We start from the raw sequence: 11,914 nt of genomic DNA on the forward strand, positions 1-11,914 counted from the left end.
GGTAGATATGATATTTTGATATAGGCATACAATGTGTAATAATCACATCAGAGTAACCAGGGTATTCATTATAACAAGCATTCATCATTTCTCTGTGTTAGAAACATTCCAACATTCCTCTCTTTTAGTTATTTAAAAATATACCATAAATTATTGTTGATTATAGTAACCCTATTGTGTTATCAAAACTAGATCTTATTCTCTCTAAATATATTTTTGCACCCATTAACCATCGCCACATTTCTCCCCCTCACACTACCCTTCCTAGCCTCCGGTAATGATCATTCTACTCTCCATTGAATTGTTTTAATTTTTACCTCCCACGTATGAATGAGAACATGTGAAATTTGTCTTTCTGTGCCTGGTTCATTTCACTTAACATAATGTTCTCCAGTTCCATCCATGTTGTTGCAAATGACAGCATTTCATTCTCCTTATGCTGGAATACTACTCCACTGTGTGTATATATACTACATTTTCTTTATCCATTCATCCACTGATGAATACTTAGGTTGATTCCAAATCTTGGCTATTGTGAACAGTGCTGTAATAAACATGGGAGTGCAGATATCTCTTCAATATACTGATTTCAGGCCAGGTGTGGTGCCCATGCCTGTAATCCCAGTGCTTTGGGAGGCTGAGGCAGGAGGATTGCTTGATCCCAGGAGTTTGAGACCAGGCTGGGAAACATGGCAAGACCCAGTCTCTACAAAAAATAAAAAAAATAGCCAGGCTTGGTGGCGCATGCCTGTAGTCCCAGCTACTTGGGGAGGCTGAGGTGGGAGGATTACTTGGGCCCAGGGAGGCTGAGGTTGCAGTGAGCCGTGATGATGCCACTGTACTCCAGCCTAGGTGACAGAGTGAGACCTTGTTTCAAAAAAGAAAAAAATGAAAAAATATATATACTGATTTCCTTTCTTCTGGATGTATACTCAGCAGTGAGGTTGCTGGGTCTTATGGCAGTTCCATTTTTAGTCTTTTGAGGAATCCTCTTTTCTTTGTTTAAGAGTGTGCTGGGAAAACAAAATGAGTCTTCAGGGGAATAATCTGGGTCTTGGGTGGCCCATTTCCAACTCTCTTCTATCGGATAAAGCTGGTGTTTATTAGCATGGCTTCCAAGGCCCTCTCTGATGGAGCGCTCTTTTAACTACCTCTGCATCCTCATGTCCTGCTGCTCCATACATCTCAATTAAGCAGTGTAGAACTGTTTCTAGTCTCTAGGCACACTGTGCTGTGCTGCAACTCTGTTCCTGTCATTCTTTTGTAGGGGCCTTCCTGTCTCCTATCACGGTTGCTATTAAAATACCTGAAACTCATTAAGTGTCAGTTGAATTGAACTGAATAAGATTGCATATTGTTTTTAAGGAACTAAAAATCTGCTTGAGGAGACAAACATTTATGCAGATACCGTCACAGAAGTGCATTTAAGTCTCATAATGAGTTCACAGTTTCAGGTTGTAAGGAAGAACGTGGCAGAACACTGAAAATGGGCAGAACAGTTACTATTCTTTGAGGAGAGCTGGAGAATGGCAAAGGTTCTGGATGATGGTGAATTTTATCCATGTTTTCAGAAAGGGGGTAAAATTTGGATTTTGATGTATACTTAGGTTTCACATTAGTCCTCAGCAACATTTAGACTGAATTTTAAAATAGGTGGTTTGTGAGTACTTAGATTAGGGAGAAATAATCAGTAGGAATAAGTTTGGGTTTACGAAGAGCAAATGAGATGAAAGAAACCTTGGTCTTTTCTTTCATAGGTCTCCTAGTTAATAAAGAAATGCTGAAAATCCACTATTTCAACCTGGCCTTGGGCAATTCCCCAGAAACAGCATTTGGTTGCTTTGTTATAGGACTTGGCCCTTTGCTCTTTGTCAGACTGTGGATGAGACCAAAAAAAGACATGTTTATTAAATTTGCAGATGACTAAGTTTTAATGCTTTGAAAAATAGAATTGGGATTTATAATTAGGCTGAAATGATAAACCAATATTGAAAAGATGAAATCTCATCAGGATTTATATAACCATTTATGTACAAATAATTCAGCATTCATGTGCTTATGTTCAAGAAAATGAAGGTCTATTTTAAGAACAGTCAGTGAGAAAGTTCTAGTGATTTTAGTTGACTGCAAGCTCAATGTGAGCCAGTAGTGAAGAGTACTGCCAAGACATGGGGATACAAATCTACACTGCATTAATAACAGCTGAGTGTCCAGAGTAAGGGAAATAGTCATCCCACTTCTTTGTGATTCTCAGACCACACACATTTGGAGTCTTGAGTCCTTAGATCTGGGTTCCCTATTTCAAGAGGAAATATTGACAAAGTGGAGCATATCCGGAAGTGGGTGAGCAGGATGATGAAGACAGCAAAAATCATGTCAAATAGGAAATGGCTGAATAAAGTGGGAGCATAATTACTCTCTCCCATTATGTGAAAGAAGGAGTAATCAAATATTATGTCACTCCAGAGAGCAGAACTAAAACCAGTGTGGTTGGAGAATTTAAAGAAAGCAAATTATGATACAATACAAAGAAGAAATACAAACTTCAGCTCTTAAAATTTAAGTGGGATTAAGTATTAGTTGTCAGTATTGTAGGGATGATAATTCTTCCCAATTCAATTTTAATGAAAACTCAATAGAAAACAAGAAGACAGAAACACCTGTGGTATTTTTGTGGGGCTGGGGGCAAATTCCAAAAATCACCTAGAAAAATAAATAGACAATAATGACTTTGAAAATTAGAAAGAGAAGGTTGGTTGATCACTACATAGGCTATAATGATTAAATGAAAATGACACTGGTACAGACAAATCAATGGAATAGTTATTTCAGAGATAGACTCTGATATATCCATAACTTAATAGAAAACAAATGGGTATAACAACTGGGGACATACAGACTATTTATTTATTTATTTATTGAGACAAATTCTTTCTCTGTTGCCCAGACTGGAGTAAAGTGGTGCGATCTCGGCTCGCTGCAACCTCTGTCCCCCTGGATTCAAGTGATTCTCCTGCATCAACCTCCTGAGTAGCTGGGATTACATGTGTGTGCCACCACACCTGGCTAATTTTTTTATTTTTAGTAGAGACGGCATTTCACCACGTTTGCCAGGCTGGTCTTGAACTCTTGAACTCAGGTAATCCACCCACCTCAGCCTCCCAAAGTGCTAGGATTACAGGCGTGAGCCACTGCACCCGGCCCAAACTATTTAATAAATTTTCTAGGACAATTCATTTGGTAACTGGGGAAAGACAAAACACTTCAAAAAAACTTCCTGGTAGTTTAAATTAAATGTTAAATGGTTAGAAATAAATAAATAAGGGCCAGGCGCGGTGGCTCACGCCTGTAATCCCAGCACTTTGGGAGGCCGAGACGGATGGATCATGAGGTCAGGAGATCGAGACCATTCTGGCTAACACGGTGAAACCCCGTCTCTATTAAATATACAAAAAATTAGCCGGGCATGGTGGCAGGTGCCTGTAGTCCCAGCTACTCCGGAGGCTGAGGCAGGAGAATGGCGTGAACCTGGGAGGCGGAGGTTGTAGTGAGCCGAGATCTCGCCACTGCACTGCAGCCTGGGCGACAGAGCAAGACTCCGTCTAAAAAAAAATAAATCAATAAAAATAAATAAATAAAACCAGGCCAGGCACAGTGGCTCACACCTGTAATCCTAGCACTTTAGGAGGCTGCGGCGGACAGATAGCATGAGCCCAGGAGTTCGAGACCAGTCTGGGCAATATGGTGAAACCCCATCTCTACTAAAAATACAACAACTGAGGTGGGAGGATCATCTGAGCCTGGGAAAGTCAAGGCTGCAGTGAGCTGTGATCGCGCAACTGCACTCCAGCCTGGGTGAGAGTGAGAGCCCATTTCAAAAAATAAACCAAAAACACAAAAATTAGAAAAATTAGAATTGAGTACTTAGAAAATCCCTGCATTTGGGGAGAAATGTTCTGTTTTATTACATTTTACTGTACAACATTTCAAATATTAAAATAAATAGAGAGTATAACAAATACCTGTATATTTCTTATCTAGGTTTGCCAATTGCTAACATGTTGTCATATTTACTTTATTTTTTTAAAGCATTTGGAGGTAAATTATAATGTTGCTTTACCATTATGTTCTTTAGTATCTCTAAAATAAAGATATTTTAATTTTTTGTATATATATATATATATATATATATATATATATATATAGGTAGCAATGGGGTTTCACCATGTTGGCCAGGCTGATCTCGAACTCCTGACCTCAGGTGATCCACCTGCCTTGGCCTCCCAAAGTGCTAGGATTATAGGTGTGAACCACTGTGCCTGGCCAAATAAAGATTTTTTTCTTAACCGAGCACAATACTTTTATCATGAACACAGCTACAAAATTAAATAATTCTCTGCTATCTTCTGATACCCAGTATACATCCAGATTTCCTCTGTTGGCCCCAGTGTGTTTTCCAGCCAAGTTGCTCAAATCAGGATCCAGTCAATGACCTGCATGATTCTTAATATGTGGTGAGCTATGGCTCATATTTCTCTGTTAGTTAAGAAAAGTTCTGTTTCCTTCTTGCTTATTTTATTTTATTTTATTTTTTAGATGGAGTCTCACTTTGTCACCCAGGCTGGAGTGCAATGGTGCGATCTCAGCTCACCGCAACCTCTGCCTCCCAGGTTTAAGCAATTCTCCTGCCTCAGCCTCCTGAGTAGCTGAGATTACAGGCACCCGCCACCTCGCTCGGCTAATTTTTGTATTTTTAGTAGAGACGAGGTTTCACCATGTTGGCCAGGCTGGTCTTGAACTCCTGACCTCAGGTGATCCACCCCCTCGGCTTCCCAAGGTGCTGGGATTACAGGCGTGAGTCACCACGCACAGCCCCTTCCCGCTTTTTTGTTGTTGTTGTTTTGTTACATTTTCTTGCTGAAGAGACTGGATCAATTTTCTTTTTCTTTCTTTCTTTTTTTTTTTTTGAGACTGAGTCTCGCTCTGTCGCCCAGGCTGGAGTGCAGTGGCGCGATCTCGGCCCACTGCAAGCTCCGCCTCCTGGGTTCACGCCATTCTCCTGCCTCAGCCTCCCGAGTAGCTGGAACTACAGGGGCCTGCCACCATGCCCGGCTAATTTTTTTTTGTATTTTTAGTAGAGATGGGGTTTCACCGTGTTAGCCAGGATGGTCTCGATTTCCTGACCTCGTAATCCACCTGCCTTGGCCTCCCAAAGTGCTGGGATTACAGGCGTGAGCCACCGCGCCCGGCCACGAGACTGGATCAGTTTTCCGGTAGAATTCCACCTTCTGGATTTATATGATTGTTTCCTTCTGGTTTCATTTAAATTTTAGGTAACTCTCTGCTGTATTTCCTGGAGACTGGAAATTTTGATCTAAAGTTGTTACTGATGTCAGGTAAAACATTTTTGTCAAGTGTGTTTCATGGGTGATGCTGTGAACATTATATCCTATCATATCAAGAGTTGTACAATACTTAGTTGTGTTACTTTTTATGATACTAAGATCGATCTTTAGATTAATGGTAAATGGGGAAATTACTAGATCTCTCTATTATAAAGTTACGATTTTCCCCCCTTGAGACAAGTAAATATTCTGTGTGCTAAGAACTCAGCAGCAGATTAGTATCCAGTGCCTTTATCAACCTTATACTCAATGCTGTTGGCACCCATTGCTGACTGTTGTCTGAACCAGTTACTCCATTACAAGTTGCAAAATGGTGATTTTTCCAATTGTTAGTGTTTTTGCTTTCATTAACTAAGATTCTTCTAATAGAGTTCGCCTTATTAATTAGAGCTATGTGTTACTCCGGCCGGGCGCGGTGGCTCACGCCTGTAATCCCAGCACTTTGGGAGGCCGAGACGGGCGATCACGAGGTCAGGAGATTGAGACCATCCTGGCTAACACGGTGAAACCCCGTCTCTACTAAAAATACAAAAAATTAGCCAGGTGTAGTGGCGGGCGCCTGTAGTCCCAGCTACTCAGGAGGCTGAGGCAGGAGAATGGCGTGAACCCAGGAGGCGGAGGTTGCAGTGAGCCACGATCCCGCCACTGCACCCCAGCCTGGGCAACAGAGCAAGACTCCGTCTCAAAAAAAAAAAAAAAAAAAAAAAAAGAGCTATGTGTTATGCCAAAACAGAGTTCCATTTGGAAAAGAAAGAATTCATACTTAACTCTCGACTAATTTTCGTGTAAGGAATTGGTATAATAGTTACCTCAATGAGGGGCAAATATGTCTTTTCATTCTGGGCTGAGTATCATTAGGACTTTTATATATTCAAGTGTGTCACTCAATTATAGTATTCTTTATGATGCTGTGATAGATTGTATTTACCAAAGCAGGATACACCAATATATTCAGTCTCACATGGTCTTCCTATAATGTGATATTGACACATCTCCATTGCTTCTGCCTGGCACTCTCTTGGGACACATGCTTTTAGTGAAATCCAACCACCCTGAAGCCACCATGTTAAAAGACCATAAGGAAAAGCAACATAAGAGGCACGCAGAGATGATTAAGGAGCCCTAATTATTCCATTCCTCAATGTTCCAGTTCAGGCACCAGACATGTGAGTGAATGAACCCTCAGAGGATTTCATTCTCCAGCTTTTGAGATGCTCAAATGATGCTAAGTGGAGTAGAAACCAGCTAACCCTCTGAACCCTTCCCAGACTACAGATTTGTGAGAAAAATAAATGTTTTAAGCTAAGTTTGGCATGACTTTTTACATAGCCATAGTAACTAGAAAAGATGCTTTTGGTGAAGTTGGCTTTTGGGGGCCTCTCCACGTTGATTCCTGTCCTTTGACACGACCCTACTTCTCTTCAGTAATTTCCTTGCTTTCTGCTATAAGACAATGTGCTAAGCTCATCTTATACATTCTCTGCCTCAGATTTAAAATCAGCCTTTTCCCCAAAGAGCCCTGGTTCTTTTTAGTGAGGAATGGTATTTAGAGTTTAAAATCTGGTCATCGGCTGGGCGCGGTGGCTCATACCTGTAATCTCAGCACTTTGGGAGCCTGATGTGGGTGGATCACAAGGTCAGGAGTTCGAGACCAGCCTGGCCAACATAGTGAAACCATGTCTCTACTAAAAATAAAAAAAATTAGCTGGGCATGGTGGTGTGCACCTGTAGTCCCAGCTACTTGGGAGGCTGAGGCAGGAGAATCGCTTGAACCTGGGAGGTAGAGGTTGTGGTGAGCCAAGACTGCACCACTGCACTCCAGCCTGGGCAACAGAGTGAGACTCTGTCTAAAAAAAAAAAAAAAAAAATCAAAAAAAAATCTGGTCATTATGGAAACTTTCAATGGAAAAAAAAACAATGGAAAAATTACAAATGATGACAATAAAACACTTCAACATGTTTCCCAAAAGCAGAATTTAAAGGCAAACAATGAAGCTCAACAGAATAAAGAAACATATTAAAAATTCAGTAAAAATAAAAATCAATGTGGACAAGCAATTCTTAAAAGACAGAATGCCGATGAATAGTAATCATTGAATCATTTTCAACTTTCTATACTATTTTTCCTTTACCAAATTATATTATATTTATTTATTTATTTATTTTTTGAGACAGGGTCTCACTCTGCCACCAAGGCTGGAGTGCAGTGGCGTGATCATGGCTCACTGCAGCCTCAACCTCCCAGGCTCAACCCATTCTCCTGCCTCAGCATCCTGAGTAGCTGGGACCACAGGTTTGCACCACCATGCCCAGCTAATTTTTCTATTTTTCATAGAGACAGGGTCTTGCCATGTTGCCTAGGCTGGTCTCAAACTCCTGAGCTCAAGCTGTCTACCCATCTTGGCCTCCCAAAGTGTTAGGATTACAGGCATGAGCCACTGCACCCAGCCAGATTTCCCTTAAAAGAAATAGGCCTCAATGCTGACAAGAATGCAGTATGAATGAGTCGTCCAGGTTAGAAGGTCAACTCTGCTTTCTGTGGTAATTTAGTGGCCCAGTTTTCTTCTGTTCATTTGCTCTGCCATTCCCCGTTAAAGCTGTGTGGTTGAAGTGAGGTCACAGGCAAATCTGTGTTTTAGCTTGCATAAAGGAAACAAAAGAAGTTTAAGGCAAGCAATGTTCTTTGAGGCAAGAAAGGAGAAATTCTGCTCAGAAGGCCACACTGAGTTGCAAGGGAGCTTGGGAGCTGTAGTCTTTGGGCAGGCAGTTATGTATCTTGCCTAAACACTATTACTTTGAAATAAGATCGCATCCTTTAATTCAATAGTTCATTTTCTTATAGTCTTTCCTGAGGAAATAAATGAATTTCAGAAAACAAGTGTTAATTACCTAATGAACAATAACTCAGCCAACGAGAGAAATATTCAGTATGTTATTTACTGGAGAAGGAAGCTACTTAAGAAGCATCTATATAGTTTCATTAAAGGGTGTTAGAGGCCATGATGAGGAGTTAAATGAGATGGAAAATGACTGGAGAGCGTTTTTTTGTTTGTTTGTTTGTTTGTTTGTTTTTTTGAGACAAGGTATTACTCTGTTACCCAGTCTGGAGTGCAGTGGCATGATTGTGGCTCATTGCAGCCTCAACCTCCCTGGGCTCAGGGGATCCTCCCACCTCAGCCTCCTGAGTAGCTGGGACTACAGGTGTGTACCACCACTCCAGGCTAATTTTTAAATTTTTTTTAGGGATGGGGTTTCACCATGTTGCTCAGGCTGAGAGAGTTTTAAGTAAGAGAGAGAACATTCTGCCTGCTCTATAGAGGACAACTGGAAGCTGTTGCTGTAGTCCAGGAGACAAGTGATGACGGTAGCCTGTGCTAGAGTTTAGGAGTAGTGACAATCTTTTGAATATTAAACCTTTGTTAACTCTATAGATTTTGGAAGGAACAATTTGTCGGTGAGGCCACATTTCGCACTTCACTTAGCTCATATTATAAGAAATAGTGGCAAAAGATCACTGTATGGGGGGTGTTGGTAGGTACCTGAACAGTGCTATTTTTAAATTGCCAGTTAATTTTAGCTAGAGAGATCAGCAAAATTCCAAGAAACTAAATACAAAAAGAAACTTTTTTTTTTTATGATGGAGTCTCAAAGTCTACTATTTTTAGTAGAGATGGGGTTTCACCATGTTGGCTGGCCAGGCTGGTCTTGAACTCCTGACCTCAAATGATCCGCCCACCTCGGCCTCCCAAAGTGCTGAGATTACAGGTGTAAGCCACCACCACTGGCGAGAATTCACTTTCTTTGTCTACTTTAACTGCATTACTTTCTATGTATTTGATTTAGCAACTATATTTCAGATATTTGTGTGGAAACAGTATATCCCTAACAAGATTATAAACCCATTGAATATCATGCACTTTGGTATCATTTTCAGTGACTTGAACATAATAGGTGTTCAATTAAATAAGTGTAAAAGAATTAACTGTGATATTGTGATATATAAACAAACACATATATTAATATTCATCCCTAGTTTCTGACACAGAGCTCATAAAACCTTGGTAATTTCCTAGATAATGAGGAGAGATTAGCATAATTTGCTATTCATAAGGCCCTTTCAACCAAACCTGAGTTTATGCTAATGAGGTGACTCTTGGTGGGGGCAGGGGCCTGCCCTAGATAGCTTCAGGATGGGAACTCTTTGCCAGAGAAACCAACCATGTGATTAGAGGATTTAAACTTTCAGATCCACCACACCTCCATAGAGGGGAGGGGGGCTGAAGATTGAGTCAGTCTCCAATGGCCAAAGATTTAATCAACCATACCTCTGTAATGGGACCTCCATAAAAAGAAACCATTAACAATAGGATTCAGAGAGCTTCCAAGTTGGTGAATGTATCCACATGTTGGGACCACATCAAACACCACGGGGACAGAAACTCCTGCACTCTGGAGACTTGGAGACCTCACCTTACATGCCTTTTCATCTGGCTGTTCATTTCTGTACTTTATAATATTCTTTATAACAAACTGGTAATAATAAGTAAAGTGTTTCCCTGAGTTCTGTGAGCTATTATAACAAATTATCAAACCTAAGGACGGAGTCAGTCATGGGAACCCCCAATTTGTAGCCAAGCTGGACAAAAGTGTGGGTAACCTGGGTACCCACTACTTGTGATTTTTATTTGAAGTTGGGGGCAGTCTTGTGGAACTGAGCCCTTAACCTGTGGTGTCTGCGTTAACTCTGGGTAGTCAGTGTCAGAATTGAATTAAATTGTAGGGCACTCGGTGTCTGCAGAAAATTGGGAAATTTCTTGATGTGAAAAACCCACATATCTGGTGTCAGAGATGTTCTGTTTCAGTAGAAACAGTAGTAGACTTGAACAGTTTTACTCTTTATATAGTTTATTTCCAATAGAGAACAAATGGAAACAAGTGCTCTTGGAATCTCATATTGAATTCCACAGTCACAAGCATCCTGGTCATCTCAGGGGAAAATATCACACACTTGGTACAAAGCAAATAGATGAGTTAAATATTATATATTAAATGACAAATTTATTATGATATTAGTAATTTATAATTATTAGATTGAATTATTTCCATAAAAATATGCAAATACTATTATATTGATTACAATATCAAATAATGATATTATAGCCTTAATTAACATATAAGAAAATGGCACAATTCACTTTAAATATAAGGGACAAAGACAAAATAATGAAAACCAAGGGTTTGCATATTTTGTGATTATTATTAAACTAATAATTAAATTATTAAACTAATATTAAACTAATTATTAAACTAAGGAAAACTAAAGTTAAATATTTATTTTTCTACTTAAGAAGTGTCTTGGCCGGGCACAGTGGCTCACGCCTGTAATCCCAGCACTTTGGGAAGCCAAGGCAGGTGGATCACCTGAAGTCAGCAGTTCAAGACCAGCCTGGACAACATGGTGAAACCCTGTCTCTACTAAAAATACAAAAATTGGCCAGGTGTGGTGGCACATGCCTGTAATCCCAGCTACTTGGGAGGCTGAGGCAGGAGAATCACTTGAACCCAGGAGGGGGAAGTTGCAGTGAGCCAAGATTGTGCCACTGCACTTCAGCCTGGGGGACAGGGCAAGATGGTGTCCAAAAAAAACAGTGAATTCTCCTCTCTGCTAGGGGAGCATTATATTTTTTATAATTTTAGAATTACATCATTTCTGGTCACAGCTGTCTAAGCCGGCTATGATTTTGCTTCATAAAGTCTTATTGATTTTGATTATTCTTACCTTAAAGCTTACATGTGTTACCATTTATCCTAATGAAATCAAGATAAAACCTGATTTTGTTACCAGCCTTTAGATTCAGTATTAGACACAGAACATTTTATAAGGATCCTTGATAAGGCTCTTACTTCCTTGTCTTATCACAGAAGTAGAATTAGAAGCTCTGTAACAAATATCCAACCCCTCCACCATTTTGATAATCTGTTTTTGGACTGGGTATATAGTAGGTGATCAATAAATGATTATTGAATGAATGAATGTAAGCCTGAATGGATGGTTCTGACTTCCTGTCTGCTTATCTGCCTATCCGTCCAGGTCTGTACATCTATTTCTGTTGGACTATATGTGAATCTTCTCAAAATAGAATTATTGTATATTGCACTGAGTCTCATGGTTACCTCATTGAGATTGCCCATGAACTAAACTCAGTGGTGACTAGCTTAAAACACACACACACACCACCTACCAATATTTTATGACTTAAACATATATATATGTATGTATGTGTATATAGATATATATAAACTCTTATATAAAAGATGATCTACTGAAAGGCGGTGGGGTATGGTGGTGATAGTGATTTATAGATGAAATCACTCCCACGGCATTGGCATCTTGGCAGTAGCTTATTCCTCAGCTTCCCTGAACTAGGCGTGGAACTCCAGTTACTTCCCATATATCTGATACATTTAGGCTGCAACAAATTCAAGTGCTTTTCTTGCTTATTTTTCCC

General features: G+C 40.0%; 1 protein-coding gene across 2 annotated transcripts in view; it reads left to right on the forward strand.

The window, feature by feature from the left end:
• Positions 1–11,914, forward strand: part of ANK2 (ankyrin 2) — a 684,795-nt gene that overhangs the window by 105,503 nt on the left and 567,378 nt on the right. The gene's annotated exons all lie outside the window — the stretch shown is intronic.

This window comes from Pan troglodytes, chromosome 3 (genome assembly GCF_028858775.2).
Source record: "Pan troglodytes isolate AG18354 chromosome 3, NHGRI_mPanTro3-v2.0_pri, whole genome shotgun sequence".
Classification (NCBI taxonomy): domain Eukaryota; kingdom Metazoa; phylum Chordata; class Mammalia; order Primates; family Hominidae; genus Pan; species Pan troglodytes.